Below are 21,440 nucleotides of genomic sequence, written 5' to 3'. Positions count from 1 at the left end.
CCAGTAACCATATATCTTGTCATAATAAAACAGTGTTTCCTATAAAGCCTCAAGTCTCTAGCAAATCTATGGACCTTGTTAGTTGGGTAGAAAAAAAGTAGACTAGCATAGCAATCAAAAGATAGATTTCACTCCAACTCTTTCCTTCCTTGAATCAAAGCACCTGCTAAGTCTGTTCCCCTTTTTCTCCATTTGGGGCCTGTCTGCCTTATAGGCTTGCTGTAAGGACTGGGTGAGTCCATGTCTGAAAGCACCCTGTGAGCTAAAAATCACCATGAATATGCAGAGAATATCATGATCTCCCTCTTATCACACTAGGCATGTGCCATGCTCCAAATCAGCTCTCTTACAAACTTTCTAGACCCTCCTCCCTCTAGATGGAGGACTTGGGCCACCAGAAAGCATCAATTACATCGTCCAAAATTAGGAATCATGTCTAGCACAGGTAAAGAGAATATAGGGGGCCAGCGTCCCAACTAAAGGACCCCCAGCACACAGACATCAGACTCCAGCAGGGACCACAGAGGGCAGCCACCAGACCAGCCCCCTGCACACCACACTGCTCCTGCCTCAAACTCCCCACTGACTGCAGTAGTGGGAGAAAACAGGGAGGTGGTAACTTGTGGCTCTCCCATGTACTATGCTGAGTCGTGGGCTAAAAGAGCCAACTTACATGTTTATGGTCTAACCACAAGGTTCTTAATCCTAGCTATACATTAAAAACACCAGGGACCTTAAAACAAAATACTGCCAGGGGTCCAAACTCAGAAATTCTTGTTCAGTCATGGGTTGAGGGCTGGACATCAACTACAATGGGAACAGCAGATGGCTCTAATGTGTAGCCAGGATGCTAGACCAAGGGGAAACATCCATTCTATAGGGGCCCAGTGTGAGGGATGGGAACTTAGATTGGCACCTACTTCCTCTGCTGGGCTCTGGGCCTTATGCTGGAGCACACAGGGTCTGACTCCAAATTCACGCCTCTCATACCACTACCCTGCCCCCTCATTACTTGGCCTGAGTCTTCCTCTCCATCCACTGTGAAAATCAAACAGACAAGGCCCTGCTCAGCTGAGAGACTCCCCATTCCAGGTTCATCTACTTCTACCCCTTGTGACCCAGCCCAGCCCTTGACACTCTCAGATGCCCCAGGATGATCCTGCTCATGTGAGGCCCTCAGCATCTTGACTGCTTGACAACCCACAACTTTCACCAATTAAAGGGCTACCCACAGGTTTCCTCTTTATCATCATATACCTTTTACAGTGTGAATGTACTTATTTATTTAAATATTTTATTTGGAAATGAAATTTTATACTTGCCACCCCAATCAGGGCACAAAAACAGTTCCTCCACTTCACAGAAACACACCTTCTCCTGAATTCCCCACTTATCCTTTATTTAACACTATAATTTTGCCATCTCAAGAATTTTATATAAATGAAATCTTATAGTATGTAACCTCTAGAATTTGACCTTTCTTTTCCTTTACTCAGCTTAAGCATGTGCTTATTTTAGAATCAGCTATCACAATAAAGACACTCACTATTGGAAAACAACCCCCCAAAATCTTACACATTACTGGCTAGGTAAATCATGATATGATTGTATAATGAAATATTATGCAGCTGTTAAAACTGATGATGTAAATATTAATGACAGAATTTTTTCTTATAGCTAAGTGAAAAAAAAAATACAAAACAGCATATGGTTTTGCTATTATCTCATTCTTGCTAACACATGCACACATATGCATAGCTATATACAACAAAATGTTATTTATAGTGATTTATATTATGGTGTTATTTATATTTTGATTTATATTTATATTTCAGTGATGATTTATATTTCTGGGTGATAGGATTACAAAGGATTCTTTTCTTCTTGTTGCTTAATTGCATTATTTAAATTTACAGAGGCTGGGATTGTAGCTCAGCTGTAGAGCACTCGCCTAGCACGGGCAGGACCCGGGTTCGATCCTCAGCACCATATAAAAAAGGCACTGTGTTGTGTCCATCTACACCTAAAAAATAAATGTTAAAAAAAAATAAAAAAATAATAAATTTACAACAAACATGAATAATACAATAAGTGTGTTTTTTTAAATGTTTGGATTATTGCTCCAATTCTGCCACCTTTGAAGTTTCCAGTCAAAATCATACCATCCCAGCAAAGTATTATGTGTGGATCTACATTCTAGGACCCATTTCATTCAGAGGCTCAGCACAGCTGGCTGTGGGCCAAATGGTCCCCACTTTAGAGAGGGGCTACACTCACTGCGTGCCTCCCCATAACCCCTGGTGACCCAGCCCAATGGATCTGAGGCTGCACACATATTATGGACATAATAGAGCCAAAGCCTCAAGACTCAAAAGAAAGTCTACAGAATTTCTCAGGGTATCTGGCCTTCTAAAGTAAATGACTCGGGGCTGGGGATATGGCTCAAGCGGTAGCGCGCTCGCCTGGCATGCGTGCAGCCCCGTTCGATCCCAAGCACCACATACAAACAAAGATGTTGTGTCCGCCAAAAACTAAAAAATAAATATTAAAAAATTCTCTCTCTCTCTCTCTCTCTCTCTCTCTCTCTCTCTCTCTCTCTCCCCCTCCCTCCCTCTCTCTCTCTCTCTCTTTAAAAAAAATAAATAAAGTAAATGACACACTTGGACCTTCAGAAATAAGCAGAGAAATAAGCCCTGGGAGGGCTGGGGATATAGCTCAGGGGTAGAGGGCTTGCCTAACATGTACCAGCCTCTGAGTTCAGTCCCCAGTACTGAAAAAGGAAAGAAAAAGAAAAAAGCAATTCCTGGGATAAAAAGTGACCTGCAAATTGGTGCAGCCAATTTGGAAAGCAGTATGGGGATACCTTGGAAAGCTGGGAATGGAACCATCATTTGACCCAGCTATTCCTCTTCTCGGTCTATACCCAAAAGACTTAAAAACAGCATACTACAAGGACTCAGCCACATCAATGTTTATAGCAGCACAATTCACAATAGCTAGACTGTGGAGCCAACCTAGATGCCCTTCAGTGGATGAATGGATAAAAAAAAATGTGGCATATATACACAATGGAATATTACTCAGCAATAAAAAATAATAAGATCATGGCATTTGCAGGGAAATGGATGTCATTAGAGCAGATTATGCTAAGTGAAGTTAGCCAATCCCAAAAAAAAAATGCCGAATGTCTTCTCTGATATAAGGGAGATGACTCAAAATGGGGTAGGGAGGAAGAGTATGTGAAGAAGATTACCACTAGATAAGGAAGAGAGGTGGGAGGGAAAGGAAGGGAGAAAGGGAATTGCATGGAAGATGGAAGGAGACCCTCATTGTTATACAAGATACATGTATGAAGATGTGAGAAAAAAAAAAAGAATTGCGTCACCTTAGAACAGGTAGAAAGAAGTAATGGGAGGGGAGGGGAGGGGAAGGGTGGAAAGGAAGGGCAGCAGAATAAAATAGACATTATTATTGCTGTGTGTATATATGTAAGTGCATGACCAATGTGATTCTGCAACCTGTTCACTCAGAAAAATGAGAAATTATATCCCATCTGATTCAAATGTATGATATGTCAAGGTCATTGTACTGTCATGTGTAACTAATTAAAACAAACAAAAATGGGTCTTCCCAAAAGTGAATGTGTTGAACTCTTAGAAATGATAGGCGGCTGGCGCTGGGGATATAGCTCAGTTGGTAGAGTTCATGTACAAGGACCTGAGTTCAATCCTTGAAAGAAAGAAGGAAGGAAGGAAGGGAGGGAGGGAGGGAGGGAGACATAGAGAGAGAGACAGAGAGAGAGAGAGACAGAGAGAAAGAGAGAAGAAAAGAAATGATAGGCGGCTAAAAAAAAAAAAAAAGTGACCAACCTTGGGGAATTGGCAAAGATCTGAGGCTGGCCAAATTTCTTTAAACCCAATTTGGGGGCCTAGCAGGGTGCTCCTCTGTGTTTGACCAGTTTAAAATGTCTTCCTCTTTCCATTTTAAGATTCACCCTATCCTTCTCCTCCATCCCTTCTCCTACCCCAGGGCAGCAACCAGTCTGGCCAAGGTGAAGTGTGGGGAAGCACACAGATTCCAGGAATGTGCTGTACAACCTGAAGCAATTAGCCCAACTACTGTGAGGCCCTTTAACTCATCTGTAAATTAAAGGGGTTGGACTAATGTCTAAAGACCCCACCCCTCTGGGCAAGTGGTGCCCTGAGCTTCCTCTGTGAGAACACATCTTATCAGTGAGAAGCAGTGCTTTCACTCTGGAAGAACAAGCTGTTTTCTTAGAGCAGTTTAGATGTTTTTCCTGTCACTTTTTTTTTTTTTTCTCACATGACATTTAATCTCAAAGCCAGCTCCACAGTGGATGATCATATCTGTCTACTCACTACCATACACTTAGCCCAAGGGCCACAGTAGACACACAATAAATACTTGCTGAATGGGTACATGAAAACCCTGTTAAGCTGAGCACCTGCAATGAGTGGTCACACACCCCAGGACACAGGGCACATTCAGCTATTTGCTCCTTTCTACTGTCAAGACCATTAGATTATCCAAATCAAGACCTAGATCTCCCAGTCCACCTCAGCCAGGGCATCCCTACCCCTTCCACCATTAATCTTACAGTCAGGTAAACATCCTAGAAAGGTAAGGCAACCTCCTCCTTTCTCCCTCTACACTCCACATTTTATACCACAGCCAGATGAATTACCCCAAAGCTCTTTCGCACCATGTCAACTCTGATCAAAAGCTTGTAGCAGCTCCCCATAACTGGGAGAATCCCAGCCAACCAGCCTCCCACTTGTCACCTCTAAGAACACCCCCAGATTCTCTTCTATAGACCTCTGCTCACACCGCTCCCTCATAGAGGAGACATCCCAGCCACTTCAGTCCCTCTGCCTGCTTTTCTGACCTCTTCCACCTTTGGTTTTATGCCTCTATATATGCCTCAACACCCCCTGCCATATCTCTTCAGATATGAAGAAGTGATTTCTACCAGATGGCTGACTCTTAGGACAATACCATGTTGGCCTCTTCTCTGTATCTTTTCAGGGCCCAGCATCATACTGCATACACAGCAGATATGAAATAAATATCTGACTGTTTAAATCCCACCCCTGGCCCACCACCCTAAAGCCAAATCCTCACAGGCAACTGTGCTCCTCTGCCTGGACCACAGCCCTAACCCTGGTCCTCACAGCTAAAGCAAAAGCACATGGGCATGAGGACAGACCTGCGGGCAAATCCTGGCTCTCTCAATTCCTAGCAGGGAAACCTAAGCAAGCCCTTCTGAGCCTTGGTGTGCTTATTGTAAAATGAGGTAGAGTATTTCCTTCATCTTCATTCTGCTGTGAAGATGGAACAAGATAAGGTAAGGTGCCCAGCACCCAGCAGACATGAGGTAAAGCTTCCCCTCCCTCCTTGCCACCCCAACAATACCCCACAGGTTTGCATGTTGTGAGCAAAAACCGGTTAGACAGCAGGCACACCTCATCCCCCTCACCTCCAGCTGGCTCCCTAAGGTAGGGGAAACAAAGCCTGAATTTACTCCTGCTCCCCTCAAGCAAGGAGGTCTCTGGAAGAAGTCTTTGTTAACACTACTGTAGTTTAAAAGCCTCTTTATGGGCTGGACACACAGTTTCTGTTTGTAAGAGGGAGGGAGAATCAGCCTGCAGCTTAACATCACCTGTTGCTAATAACAAGGCCTTTTGTTCATAGCCCTCAATTAGATTCTGCAGTAATTAATGGCCACCTATTCCTGCTGCTTGCAGGGAAATAAGAGGGTCAAGAAGGAGTCACTGTCCTTGTTCATAGAGACCAGACACAAAACAGTCATGGAGTAACACAGACAGAAAGTCACACTCAGAGAAGAGGTGCAGTGGGCTTGAGCAAATCCAATATCAAAGGGCTTTTGAATCCCAGAATAGCTAGGCTTGGTAGTGCTTGCCTGAATTCCAGCTATTTGGGAGACTGAGGTAGGAGGATTGCCAAGTTCGAGGCCAACCTCAGCAACTTAGCCAGACACTGCTTCAAATTAAAACAAAAAGGACTCGGGCTGGGGATGTGGCTCAAGTGGTAGCACGCTCATCTGGCATGCGTGCGGCCCGGGTTCGATCCTCAGCACCACATACCAACAAAGATGTTGTGTCTGCCAATAACTAAAAAAATAAATAAATAAATATGTTTAAAAAAAAAAAAATAAATAAAACAAAAAGGACTGGCCATGTAGCTCAGTAAGATGCTGGGCACCTTACCTTATCTTGTTCCAACCTCACTTGCCTAGCATGTGTGAGGCCCTCAGTATTATCCCCAGTACTAAAAATAAAAAAAGAGAGAATCACAAAATAATGGTCAAGGAGAGCAGGCTAGAAGCTAAAATGCTGCGCATGTGATTTTTTACTTTATATATATATTTTTTTTAGTTGTCAATGTACCTTTATTTTATTTATATGTGGTGCTGAGAATCGAACCCAGAGCCTCACACACATGCTAGGCAAGCACTCTATCACTGAGCTACAACCCCAGCCCTGATTTTCTATTCTTTCATTCATATTTGTCTTGCTGTGTTCAGACAGATCTGCACATCTTTTAATAGCTGCATGGCTCCATAATTCAGGTAACCAACTCCTGATGGCCAAATAGGTTCTTCGCAATTTCTTAGTATTATAAACATGGCTACAGTGAACACTCTTTTATCTTTATCCCTGGCAATTTGTGTACTTACTATCCTGGAAGGATGGAGTTATAGTAATGGAACTCCTGGGCATCTAAACTTTTGATTATCTCAATAAACAACATGAGTATATAGTTTTACCCTTACTCAAAACATAAAATATAAACGTGTGGGGCTGGGGTTGTGGCTCAGCAGTAGAACGCTCACCTAGCACATGCAAGGCCCCGGGTTCAATCCTCAGCACCGCATAAAAATAAATAAACAAAATAAAGGTATTGTGTACAACTAAAAAATATATAAACGTGTTTAGTTTGTGTGTATACACACACACAACTGTGCCTCCTCTCTTTCTCTATGTCCACACTCCTTTCTCAATTCATGCATGCACCATCTCTAATTTAAATGGTCACAGTTCTCCCTGCCATTAGCCAGGACTCTCTCCACAGAGCATCAGGATAAATTTTGTAAAGTACCAAACTGATTCTGCACTCCAGTGCCTCAAGTCATTCTGCCCTCACTCCAAACACTTTCAGGGCAAAGCTCAACCCTTAGCCCACCCCCAGCCTGACCCCAGGGCAGCCTCTTCCTCCCAGGCCCCACAACCCCATCTGCACACCTCATCAGATTTCCACAGTGCCAAGTGTTTGCCTGTACCTTGAGCACCTGCCCTTTCTCTTCTATGGCCCACTTGAGAATCACCTCTTCTGGGAAGCTGCCCTGACCTCTCAGAGTGAAGTACCAAAGTACCTTCCTATGTCCCTGTAGCACAACACTTGCCAGATGGTCAAGCTTAAGTCCATCCACTCACAATTCCCCACCCCTCACTGCCATCTCTGAGCTCCAGGAGGGAAGAGATCATGTACTATTCATCCTTGGATACCTGGCTAGGGGTCACAGTAGATCTTACAAAGGTTGATTTAATGAATGAATAAATAAGAATACACAAGAATCACAATCTTTTTTTAAAAAAAAAATTGTAATTGTGTATAGACAGCATACTTTTATTTTGTTTATTTTTATGCAGTGCTAAGGATCAAAAACAGTTCTTCACACATGCTAGGCAAGCATTCCACCACTGAACTACAGCCCCAGCCTAAGAATCACAATCTTCCCTTTTTTTTTTTTTTTTTTTGGTGCTAGGATTGAACTCAGGGCCTTGTGCATGGAAGGCAAGCACTCTACAAACTGAGCTATATCCCCAGCCCAAGAATTACAATCTTATCTCCTGAAAAACCTATGGGAGGTGGACACACCTAGACAATTCTTTCCATTTTATAGATAAAGAATCTGAGGCCTAACTTGATCAAGGTCACTCAATTGGTTGGTAACAGAATGAGGGATATACCCCAATTCTCCTATCAAGCTGAATGACCAGAATGAGGTGGCATTAACCACGTACATCACCACAATTCCCCCCACTCTTTTTTCCTCTACTTTCCTAAGGCCTTTCACTATTTTCAATGAGAGGTATCTGTAAGATACTCAGACTTTGAGGATTTGATCCTATAATTCAGCAAGATAGAAAAACAAGACATTTCCTCTTCTTGAGCAGAGACTAATATCAAGCAAAATTCAGTTAATCTCAAGCAAAAGCAATTCTTTTTGGTCTATAAATATTACTCATCATTTGGACACCTGGTGGCCCTTTCAGTAATAGGCAAGTCCTTTGGAAGTGAGCAGGTTTGTGTGCACAGGAGGCTCCCCACATCTTGTAAGGCCATCCTGTGCCTGTTGCCCAGCTCACACCACAAGTAGTGGCCACACTGTGGAGTGCATTCAGTGGCTGAGAAGCAAGAGATCCTGTCACAGACGGAAGGAAAGCAGAAATGGCTATGGCCCACAGCAAGGGCCACAGCCACAGGAAGCCTCAGGTAGGTCAAAGAACCCCTGCTTAGGCCTCTCTGATCCATTGAACTTTAATTTCTGGATCCCCCAAAGGAACTCAGTCCAGTGTTAAGACTGGAAAGAGAACCACCCCAAACAGAAAATGCTGCCTCAGGTACTCACAGTAAGTCAGACACTGTTCTCATGCTCTGTGCCATGAGCTCCTCAAGCCTGTAGGACAGGTGCTAATATTAGGGCGTGTCTAGGGCCTCACATAGTATGTAATAGAGCCAGGATGCAAATGAGACCCTACGCCTCAGAGACGGCCTTACAAGTAGGCTCCTGCACAAGCTGTGTCCACTGGCGATGGTGGTTAGGGAGATCCCCAAATGCCCTGTCTAGCCTGTTTCCCAGGATCCAGCCACCTCTCACAGAACAATCCTGGCAGCAGGCAGAACATGCACAAAGGCATGGAGGATGAGATGTCAAAGTATAAGCTATTCTTGGAGACACTTACGTTTTTGTTTGATTTGGGATTGGAGGGGTGGGGGAGAAAAGATAAACAAAACAGAGCCAATTAGTGAAGGGCTTCTCACATCGGTCTTAACTTGGGTCTTAAGCTAAAGGAAGAGGTATACACCAAGTGCCTGGTATCTAGCACACAGTAGGTCTTCAACAAACATAGGTTCTTTTCTCCTTATGCAGAGCAGCCAATGAGGACTCAGTGAGACTTTCTAAGTCAGGGAGTGAGTAAATCAAATCAGCAATTCAGATGTTGCTCTGTTCCTCTTGTGGTCTCAGATGAAGTCCTTGCAGGATAAATATATTGATGAGGACTGGGACATAATATTAAAATGTCATTAACATAATGATAAATATACTTACTGAGTTGGGGTTTACTATATGCCAGGTATTATTAGCCTTAGCATTGTATATATGTTAAATTCCTTTACTTCTCATGATAATCCTGAGCTAGACACTATTACCTCCCTTGGCAGAAAGGAAACTGAGGCACAGGGTTCACCTAGGAAGTGTTACCACTGAGATTCTAACCCAGTCAGTCTGACTTCAGAGCCAGTACTCCTGACCACTAGGAAGCCATGGTCCCCAAGGAGGAGAGTTCCCTGGAGTCCCTACTGTCCCTTCTCTAGACCAGGCTCCAGGGATGTCTCCCTACCTTCTTTCCCTTCCCTAACTATGTAAATCAGTCAAACACTGACCATCCCAGGCTAAAAACACCATTTCCCCCCAAAAGGCTGCTAATGGTAGGCAGAGGGAGAGGAAAAGGAACTGTAATAATTTGGCTCTGAAGCTGCAAAGGGAAAATGAACGAACAAGGAGGAGTAGGCCACCAGATCCCCACAGATCTCAGGGTGGAAAATGTTCAGTTAAAATGCATTCTGCCCAAGCCCAGAAGAAACATTTCAACAGAGCCACCATTGTCTTGCCTAAACTATCGCTGCCCACAGCCCAGCAAGCAGCAAACCAAGAGCCTGTCGTCATGGAACCGGAATGCAGGGTCTTGGCCCTCCCCGATGGCACCAGAAATGCCACTCTGTTTACCCACGTTGCCCTCACTTAAAAACAAAACAAAAGTCCCACTCCACCCTCGGTCCTTCAGCATGCAAGACACCAGGGAAGAACAGACGGTGGTGGGAGGACACGCCACAGTGTGAAGCGGGTCTGCCAGAAGAGTTCCAATGATCCAGCCAGGCTGTGAGAGACAGGTCTCCCCCAGGATGCTGGGAAAGTACTCTGGGGAATATATAAAAATCAGATACAAATAGATATCTGCGTGGGGCATAAACAGAAAGTGCTAAGCCCTGGAAGGGTCCCAAGCCCCTTTAGAAAATCTTTATGCCCAAAGAATTTGGAATGTTTGGCCAAGGGCTCAAGTCCAGACTCCTATTAATGCAGACTCTCTGCCTAAATCAGAAACCCTGCAGGGCAGAGCCAGGCCTGTGTGTCCAGCCAACTGTGGTAAAGAGGCAAACTGAGGCCAGCTGGCCAGCTATAGCACCCTGGCCCCAACTACAAGCTGGAGAAGGAGTGCTCCCGAGGCAAGGGCTTAGAGCCTGGCTTACCCAGTGCTAGCCAAGAAACGGAATGTCCAGAATGTCCATGTTCAAGGTGCTGACTTATTCAGCTCCATTCTGCAGAGGTCCCAAGGACAGGTTTAATCAGTAACCCCAGACCAGAGCAGGAAGGAGAGTCAGTGGTGCTTGCAAACATGTTCCTCAGTCCTAGGTGAAAGTGGAAGCCTTAAAACAATCCAGATTTTAAAACCCACTCTTAGGCAGACCTCTGACCTTGAGTCCACAACACTAGGCTGTTGGCTCTGGCTCTGGTCCACTTCTCTTACCTCTCTGGCTTCTCCTCCCTCCCACACTCTTGATTAATCCAGGGATGTTCAACTATCTAGCTTTACTGGACTCCACATATCATTTAAAAACACTGCCTTACCTTTGACTCAAAGGCCTTTCTTGCCTTCCTGACCCCACTGCTCACTCTGCAGATCTTTCCTGAACCCCCCACCAGATGATCACTCTGAATAACAGAGCAAGAACTGAACACAGCCTCCTGGGAAACCAGGAAACTGTTCCCTCAAGAAGTCGAAGTAGAAAATGGGGGAAATGGGGGGAGAACTATAACTGAACTATGTTCAGAACTAAAAGCACTGGAAGAGGTCAAAACAGAGATTTCAACTCATCCTAAAATGGATTTCCTAATGGGAATGTGATAATTACAGAAGCGGCTGCCTCATCAAGTAGTGAGCTCTTCCTGTCATCCAAAGGAATCAAGCAGAAACAGTTTGTCAGTTCTGATGCCAAAGATCCTCTGTATCTGGTGAGTGGCAAAAAGGCATGAGAGACCATGTCAAGGACTCCATCTCCCCATAAGGGCTTAGATTGTAGGAGTGGAGGCAGGGAAGAGGGAAGCATCTCTGATGGGTACAGCTTTGGTAACTTCCTGGGAATCCTAGACAACCAGGGAAGGGAGGAGCGAGATGGAGAAGAGACAAATTCCACAAGCCAGCTGACCTGGGGCAGCCATGGAATTTACAGGAAGCTTCTGATCTCCTAGGTTCATGGAGGCTAAGAATTTCCTCCTGCCTCTGCTCCTATACCACTACCACAACCACTAACCGAAGATCAAGAAAAGCAGTCAAAGAACCAGTTACCTTGTCCCTCCTCATCCCCAAGCCTGGATCCCCATGTTTCTTCCTCAGAAGAAAGCATCCTGGATGCTGTTGTTCCAGGGAGGGCAGTGGGTAGATGGGATGACAGCTAAGTCAAAACTAGCAGACTCAAAGGCTGATCTTTGATAGTATTCTTAACACCATTAATTAAGACATATTTCACACCAGGCAATGTGCTAAACATGCTACCTACAGAGTCTTTGTTCAGTCCATTCTATGATCAACAACCAGAAATATCCTCTTCTAAATCAAATGACAGTCTCTGTTCAAAGCCCTCAGAAAGATACCACCTGACTCAGGTGAAAGCCAAAGCCAGAGGCCTGCACATCACCCTGCACACATACCTCCTGACCCCATTCCTTAGCTCTAGCCCCATGGCCCCTTTGCTCTTCTTTTACTCAGCCAAGCACACTCCAGCCTCAGGACTTCTTCGATCTCTGCTTCCAATTCATGGAATGTTCTGCCCCTGGTTGTCCACATGCCTTATACAGGTGTCTGCTCAAATATCATCTCTACAGAGGGGCTCCCCTGACCACTCTACTCCCACACCCTCCCATTCCCTTTCCCTGCTGATTTTTCTTCACAGAAAAGTCATCCTCCAAGATTATATACTTTACCTAATTTTTTTATTATTACTATTATTACTTGTACCAGGGATTGGTACCAATACTAACCACTGAGCCATATTCCCAGCTCTTTTTATTTTTTATTTTGAGACAGGGTCTCATTAAGTTGCTTAAGGCCTTGCTAAGTTTCTAAGGCTGATTCTGAACTTGCAGTCCTCCTGCCTCAGCCTCCCAAGCCACTGGGATTACACACATGCCCCACCATACTGGGCTATATTTGAACCATTTTGTTTGCTACCTTTCTCTCCCACTAAATTGTCAGCTTCGCGAAAGTAGAGACCTTTTCAGTTGGGTTCACTATCCCATCCCAGCATCTGTAACAATGCCAGGCTCCAAGTAAGAACTCAGTTATATTCAATCAATGCCTGAATACCCTATAAAGTAGATATTCCCACTAGCTCCTCATTACAGATGGAAACTAAAGCTCAGGAAAGTGGATTCACACAGCTGGCAAGAGATAGACATGGGACTGAAATCCAGGTCTGTGAAATACTGCCTTTTAATTCCATGGTGGCATCTTCTTTCTAAAAGAAAAGATCTGGGCACCATCCTACAACTCAAGTGTCTTGGCTGCCAGCCAGCTAGACACCTCTGCACCCTTCCTGCAAGTTCTTCCCCTGGGCTCCTTGGCACAGGGCTGGCACACAGCAGGAGCCCACCTAAGCACCCGATCTGTCCTTACATTTTTTAAAATATTTTTAGTTGTAGATGAACACAATACATTTATTTTATTTATTTTTATGTGGTGCTGAGGATTGAACCCAGTGCCTCACACATGCTAGGCAAGAGCTCTATTACTGAACCACAACCCTAGCGCCTGCCCTTATATTTTGATTTCTTTACATAGTGCTTCAGATATTGCTCTTCATTTTACTGAATGTAAGCATGGGCAGAAATTTCATATAACACAAAACTAAAATAGAAATGAATCCTGCCTAGAAGAAGTTTAGTCGGATGAGGGGGCAGGGAGAAGACACAGACACAAAAAGGTGTACTATGAAGCAGAACGGCCATGTGAGCAGCTCAAGATGCACAGGGGGAAGGGAGTGTGGATGGGAGGCAGGGAAGGCCTCACTCAAGCAGCTGGAGGGTTCTGCCCTAGAGGTGGGCTCGGAGGAGAGGAAGGCAGAAAACTGCTCCTTCATTCACTCATTCAACATTAACTTTTAAGGTTTCCATTGCCAGACACTGTGCTGAGTGCTGGGGATAGAGAGATGGATGAATAAAACATAAGGAAAATTCACAGGCTAAAGCAGGACAGAGAGATCAGTATAAACTGAGGTGATGCAGTGGGTAGGACAGAACAGCACCCAAGCTCCTGAGCAGACACCTGTTTTGTTCACCGCTATACTCCCTGGCACCCACATCACTGTCAACCTCAAAAAGGTTCCTCATTGTCCAAGTTTTTAATAAATGCACATAAGCACCCCCAACAAGGAATGTCACAGAGCTTCAGTGGTGGGTGGTTAGGGAAGCCTTCTGAAGATCATGTCTGAGTCTTAAGGAATACATAGGAAGCCAGCTGTGGTGGTGCACACCTAACAGAAGCAGGAGGATCACAAGTTCAAGGCCAGCCTGGGTAACTCAGGGAGACCCTCTCTTAAAATAAGAAATGAAAATGGCTGGGGGTGTAGCTCAATAGTAGAGTGCGCTTGGGTTCAATCCCCAGTGCCCACCCCCACCCACCCCCAAAAAAGCACAGGAGGTGTCTGCATAGAAAGGAATCATTCCTGGTGATGGAAACTGCCCAAGTGAAGACACAGAAGCAACAGAGGGCTATAAGCATATGATGCTGTTGGAGTATTCAAGCCAAGGAGAATGTTGTGATTTATCAGGACACAGACCACATAAAAAGGAGCCCCAAATTAGAAACACCAAGAGGCACATTAAGGTGAGGTCTTGGGTCCCCGGTGGGAAGGAAGGACACCAGTCAAGACCAGCTGCACCAGTCCAGATACAAGTTAGTGAGTGCAGGGAATCCAAGAGCCATCAGAGAAAGGCATTCTTTACCTATCACAGGTGTCAGACCCCACTGAGAAGGGAGGAGCCCAATGAGCCCAAAGACACTCAGAGCACCTGATAGGAGTGCAGCCACACCAGAGCCCTCATGGACAGGGGGAGATACTAGTAGAGCTATGTCACACCTTGTTAGTCACCCGAGTAAGGACCCTTGTGACTGTGGGGGACAAGTAGGAAGTCAGGAGAGAAACCAGAATAATCACCTGCTATTAATTTCACTTTCACTTCAAGCACATCAGAAGTTGGGAGATGCCCAGCCCAAAAGTAAAGAATCTTGGCTAGAGTCCCAGCTGTCACCAATGACCTGAGGAACACTGGGCTGATAACCTCACCCCTGGGGGTTGGCTACATTTATAAACCAGAGTTGCCACCATGGTCCCCACCCATCCTCCCGCTAACAGTTTCCTGGAAGGGTTCCAATCAGATAAGTACCAGCTCTGCATGGCTACATAAAATACCTACTGTGTGTTCATCCTGCACCAGGAGGGGAGGCAGGAAAGGGACAGACCCTGCTCCTGCCCAGGGCATGTTTTAACAAGGACCCGTGCAAGTTATGTAGGACACTGGAGAGGGTATTCTGGGGAACAACCTCTCAGTTAGTCTTACTGCTCAGTTCTGGGAGGCAGAGAGGAAGTAGTGAGCTATTTCACAATCCATCAAATTAATTACCCCAAATGGGAAATTTACAGGCCTCCTACAGCCTTCTATGTATTCCCTAATCTCCCATGGCCCTAATCTCCTGAGAAAGAATGTGTGGGCTGTAATCTGTTCAGCTCACTGTTCTCAGGGCCAAGCTTTGGAAAAACCTCAGTCCCTACCAATGATCACCCCTAACCAAAGCCCCCAGCTGGTTGGTGGCAGGCCAAGGCCTGACTCCACCCTCCTCTACTGACCTGGCCTGGACTCTGACCTTTGGCCTTGCAAAGGAGACCAGTCCAACCAGCCCCTTTGGTAAATACACCTTTTGCTCCCTTGTCCTCATGCTCCTTAAGACAGACCAACCTGGCAGAAGGCAAAACCAGGAAAAATGTTTTGGGCAGACAGACTCAGTCTGGCCAGGGACTTCCCTATAGGGCACAAGAACAACCCTGGATGAAGTGTCTGCATTGGCTCTACCACAGTTTGCCCGACCCCTGCTAGAAAACAGCCTTCCCATCTCTGGGCCTTACCTTCATCTGAGAAATAAAGGGAATGTAAAACTTCCACGAACCTCTCCCCCTGCCTCTTCAGGACCCAAGTTTCACCAGCAAATTGCGGTAAACCGGATCTCTTACAACCATCAAAGAAATACAAGTTCCACGTTCTGAGGAAGTCTCCCACCTGGACAGCGACACCTCCACCTCCTCAGGAAGATTCCAGACCTCTCCAGAATCTTATTCTTCCTCCCAGGTCATTTTTACACCACCATGCCCTGACTTCCTCAGGTCTTTGCTTCTGCTATAACATTTGTCCCTTCCCTGCATGACAAAGGTTCTGGGCCCAACTCAAATGTCACTTTCCCCATGAAGTTTTCCTAGATCCCTCCCTCCTCAACATCTGCCTGTCTCTCCTGTCTCCTACTACATTCACTGGCCTAAAAGGCAGGGAATTCACACATTGTTAGTAAAGGAAGTCATCACAACACTCTCAGTGTTTGCATAGACAGGCTCCTTGAAGGTGATTACACTCCTAGTGGCCAGAGTTGCACATGTTAATAACCAGTGCTGGTGCTGGTGCCCTCTCTCCTTGACAAAGGATTTCTCTCTCACTGCCTCAAAAAAACTGCAGGGAGGATGAATATGATCCTCTTCACAAAGAGGGCAAATCTTGTTCAATGTCACACAGACATAAGGGGCTAAACCAGGACTCAAACCGGGCCTTCTAATTCTGATTCCAACTCTGCACAGCAGGAGGCACATGCAAGCAGACTCTGCTGGGAGACAGCCGAAGTGTTCTGGACTTGGAGAGTTAGACAGTATGAATCCTCTCCCAAGGAACCCCCAGCAGCAGCCACACCCAGAGCAGCAGAGGGATAGTCACAGTCAGGGACTTTGGCAGAAGAATAGCATTTACTCCATACTTACAGCCTCCACTCCATGCTCAATTACCACTGTTGGTAGTGAACCCACTACATACCAAGATATTTCAAAAGGTTCTGTGGTGGACATGGAGCCAAAACCTTTCTCCCCGTAGTTTTCAGTGGCAATGAGACTCTTCTATAGAGAGTCTTTCAGATATTTGCAAACAGTCTTTATGTCCTTTTGGATCTCTTCTTCCCCAACTGAAATACTCCCAGTTCCTTTGGTAGCTCCTCAGAAGTTTCTGGTAAGTCACCCCTTTAGAAGGGCTAAAATAGCTATATACCTCTGAAAAGGGTGATCCCAGAGTAGGTCCAAATACGGCGGAGCAGCACCATCACCTTTTTATATTATGAGGATTATACTTCCACTAATGCAGCCTAAAACAAAATTATCTTTCTGGGTGGTCACATCATCCTGCCTATGGAGCCCATCTCAATAAACCCTGTGTCTCAGAGTGGCATCACCCAGAGGGCCCTTCAGCTTATCTGAGTGGAAAGTGCAGCGACTCTGGAGTCAGACCTGGATTGGAATCCTAGCCCTGCCACTTATTTACAGAGATCGTGAACAAATTACTCACCTTCTCCAAGTTTCAATTTCCTCTGTTACAAAAATGGAGAAAATTTTTATTTAACTTACTAGATTGGTTTGAAGAATAAATAAGAAAAAAGTATACAGTTACCTACCCAGACCAAGAATTTGCCCAAGGTTCAAGCTGACAAGTGGTTAGTTGAGATGAGATCTGAACCCAAGTCTAACTACCCAAAGCTTTGTGGCCTTGGGTACCATGCTACAGACCCACCCAGTTTTCTTGTCCCATAGTCCTCACCATGCTGACTAGCATTGTTGGCTTATCTCCCCACACTGAACTGTGAATTCCTTGAAGATTTCCTTGCTTTTGTAGCCCCAGAATCTGTCATGGTGCCACCTGGCAGAATAGGAGCAATTAAATGATGATGGATGAATGAGTATAAGAACAAGTCCATTAAACTGGCTTCAAGAAAGCAGGTGCTCAGATAGAACATTAATCTCCAAGATATATAAAGAACTCAAAAAACTTAATACCAAAAAAAACCCAACCCAATTGTGGGGCTTGGTGGTGCATGCCTGTAAATCCAGTGGCTCAGGAGGCTGAGGCAGGAGGGTCACGAGTTCAAAGCCAGCCTCAGCAAAAGTGAGGTGCTAAGTAACTCAGTGAGACCCTGTCTCTAAATAAAATACAAAATAGGGCTGGGGATGCGGCTCAGTAGTCAAGTGCCCCTGAGTCCAATCCTTGGTACCAAACAAAACAAAACAAAAATAAATCACAATCAATAAATAAGCAAAGGACAGACACTTCACAGTAAAAGAAATAAGAATGGTCAACAAATATATGAAAAAAAATGTTCTAGCAACCAGAGAAATGCAATTTAAAACTACACTAAGATTCTATCTCACTCCAATCAGAATGGCAATTACCAAGAACAAAAGTAACAATAAATGTTGGTGAGGATGTGGGGAAAAGATACACTCAAATACACTGCTGATGGGACTACAAATTGGTACAACCATTCAGGAAAGGAGTATGGAGATTCCTCAAAAAACTTGGAATGGAACCACCATTTGACCCAGTTATTCTACTCCTTGGTTTATACCTAAAGGGCTTAAAATCAGCATACTATAGTGAGTGGTCACATCAATGTTTATAGAGGCTCAATTCACAATAGCTAAGCTATGAAACCAACCTACGTGCCCTTCAACAAATGAATGGATAAAGAAAATGTGGTACATATATATAATAGAATATTTCTCAGCCATTAAACAAGAATGAAATTTTGGCATTTGCCAGTAAATGGATAGAACTGGAGACTATCATGCTAAGTGAGATAGGCCAATCCCAAAAAAACAAAGATCTAATGTTCTCTCTGATATGTGTATGCTGATTCCCAATAGGTGGGGCACAGATTGGACAGAGGGAGTAGGGTAAAAGGAGAGGAGTTGGGAATGAGAAAGACACTAGAATGAATAGGACATAACTTTCCTACGTTCATATATGAATACATGACTAGTATAACTCAACATTACGTACAATCACAAAAATGGGAAGTTATACTCCATGTATGTGTGATATGTCGAATTACATTCTACTGTCATGTATAATTAAAAGAACAAATTAAATTTAAAAAAAAAAAAAAAGAAGGCAGGTGCCTCTCTTGCCCCCTGTCAGCAGCTGCAGTCCCATCAGCACAGGTTGGGCAGGAGGAAGCTCTTATTCCGTAAGGACCTGCAGTATAGAATTCTGCTGCCACTGTCCCCCACTACCCAGGATGTAGCACTATCTTCCCCAACCACAAAACCTCCAAAGCTGATGAGTTCCCTAAGCTGCTCCTGGATATGCACTAATCCGTGTGTACTCAGATGAGTATTGACTGACATGGTCCTTGGTGACACCAAAATGGTACAGGTCCTCTGTTGGGGAGGGAACTCTCCAGAGTTCTCCAGCTCTCTGGGGCTTCATTACAAACATCCTCTCCCTGTTCCCAGGTCATTAATAACATGAAAAAGAAATACACACCCGTTCATACTTCACAGACCATTTCAAAACCATCCAGGCCACACGTTACAGAGCACTCATCCTTCAATACTGTCAGTGCACAATGCCACACTGTCCCTTCATGGGCTGCTTGTGACTTTCTCCTTAGAACCCTTCCCCATTGTTCCTAAGGCTCAAAAGTCTGTAAGAGCCTTGATCCCATCAATGCTGACTTAACTTCCCAATCCCATCAAATGGGCACACCATCATCAACCTCAAGGCTATAACCTGGCCAAATAAGATAACTATAAACATGGTGGCCATGTACAACACACACTAAGTGTTTACTCACTGTTAATTTTTCCTTTCTGGTCTATTACATCCCAGAGCCTTGAATCTTGTTGTCCTAGGCATGGCTTGACTCCAGCTCTACAGGAGACACTCATGAACACAGATAGTATCTCCTCTGATTACTGCAAGTATGTGTGCTGCTCCAGAGCTCACTGGGCATTTGAGAGCTCCCAGTGGTTAGCTGGCAAGTCAACCCACTTAAACTCATTGTGGTCATTTGTACACAGGCAAAATAGAAAATATCTGTTTTCCGGTAATTCCCCAGGTTTGACTGTAGCCAACATAGAGATAAATAAGGATTCCGTGTGGCTCCCCATCTCAAGAGGAGTCTCTGGGGACACCTTAGGCAGAGCACTCACTGCCTACCCTGGAGAGTCCCAGGCTGTGGCTTCCTCTGATTCAGGGAAATACCTTCTAGGCGCAGACAGGCTTCTCACGTAGAGTCCCAAAAACAGAAAGCCCCAGAGTTCACCTGCTGTTTAATAAATAAATTCAACAGGCATTTTCTAAGTGTCTTGTTCCAACCACTATGCTAGGCACAGAGGTACAGCCTTGAACAACACAGACACACAGCTCGAGGGAAGAGACAAACAAATTAAAACATAATATATTTGGGTCAAGTTGAGACTTTAAAGAAAGTAGGACTAAGGGAATAGGGTAGGCTGGGGGACAGCATCAAAAAAGGCCACCCTGAAAAGGTGACATCTGAGCAGAGACCTGAAGTGAGGAAGCAGCAGCCATGGGAATATCTGAAGAAATGCAGTGCAGACAGAGGGAGCAGGAAGTGCAAAGGCCCTAATACTGGTTGTTCTTTGCATGTTTGAACAGCAGCAGGAGAAAATGAGGTAGGTGAAGTAATTGGGGCTGGGGCTGGTGCCACAAGGCTTCGTGGGTCACTATAAGGACTTTGGATTCAGCTCTGTATAAGATGAAAGCCCTCAAATGGCTTGAGCTAAGGGGTGATATGATCCAACTCCCACTGTAAAACAGCTCCTCCAGCTGCTGTTAGGGGAAGGGGAGAGAAACACAAGGACTACATGGGAGGACACTGCCACAGTCCAGGCAGACAGTGGTGTGGACTAGGGTGGTAGCAACAGTCATGAGAATAGTGATTCTAGATACATTTCAAAGTAGAGTCAATGGGATTTGAAAAGTTCCCCAGAAATGTGCCTGATACCAGAAACTTCTGGACATTACCAGATGCCTGTACTAGGTAAACCAATGGACAAACTGAATTTAGTCCACTAAGTCCCTGCTGGGGTGTGCAGGTCTAGAAGCTGCATGGCTGCAGAGCTCCAGGTGGGAAGTCACATGACTCTGTGTAAGAAAGGAGGTGGGGGAGCCCTCAGATATGGCCAGGGAAGGGTCTCTCCCAGCAGGAAACACACACATACCCCCTTCCTCGGAAGGTGGCTTAGGAGAAAACTGCTCCTGGCTTTTCAAGGTGTAAGGAGAAGTCCTTGGTGAGGAAGCCCAAGTGAGGTAGCTTGGTGATCTGTGTTCATGCCCTGGCTCTACCACCTCTGGACTCTGGACTCAGCCCTTTAAGAGTAAACGAAAATCACAATATACCACCTGTGGGGCTCCCGTGAGGTTGAAATAAATTAATATATGTAAAAACTGGTCTGCAGGCTTGGAACTATAATCCATTGACCTTTCCTAGTCCTGCGACCTTGGACTTGCCACCTCTCTGGGCCTCTGTGCCCTCATCTATAAATGGAAGAATAACACTTCTTCCTCCCCCCTCCTCCGCAGTACTGAGTACTGAACAGAGGGGTATTCTACCACAAAGCTACATCCCCAGCCCTTTTTATTTTGAGACATAGTATTATTTTGCTAAGTTGCCAAGACTGGCCTTGAACTTGGGATCCTCCTGCCTCAGCCTCCCCAGTAGCTGGGATTACAGGAATGTGCCACCACACCTGGCTGAGAAACAACACATTTCAGAGCTATCATAAAGATTAAGGCTAACAATATATGAAAAGTCTTGGTCACAGAAAAGTGCCTCAATGACCATGAAATCCCCTCCAGGCCTGTAAGTGGCATTTGATATGATCCAACTAAATCCTCTTCCTTGCCAGCACCTTGCCCTACCAACTCTGTCCATCTTTCTTACCTGCCTGGCACGGGAGGGAACTGAGTGTCAAGAAGACCCTTGGCTCACCCTCCTCCCTCCAGCCACATT

The 21,440-nt window shown here is 45.1% G+C and overlaps 1 protein-coding gene across 2 annotated transcripts in view; it reads right to left on the bottom strand.

Moving 5' to 3' along the window:
- Plekha7 (pleckstrin homology domain containing A7) overlaps positions 1-21,440 on the bottom strand; it is a 207,582-nt gene that overhangs the window by 167,237 nt on the left and 18,905 nt on the right. The gene's annotated exons all lie outside the window — the stretch shown is intronic.

The sequence above is a fragment of the Marmota flaviventris genome, chromosome 9 (genome assembly GCF_047511675.1).
Source record: "Marmota flaviventris isolate mMarFla1 chromosome 9, mMarFla1.hap1, whole genome shotgun sequence".
Classification (NCBI taxonomy): domain Eukaryota; kingdom Metazoa; phylum Chordata; class Mammalia; order Rodentia; family Sciuridae; genus Marmota; species Marmota flaviventris.
Note: the sequence above shows the minus strand (reverse complement) of the source record. Positions and strands in the feature narration are given on the sequence as shown.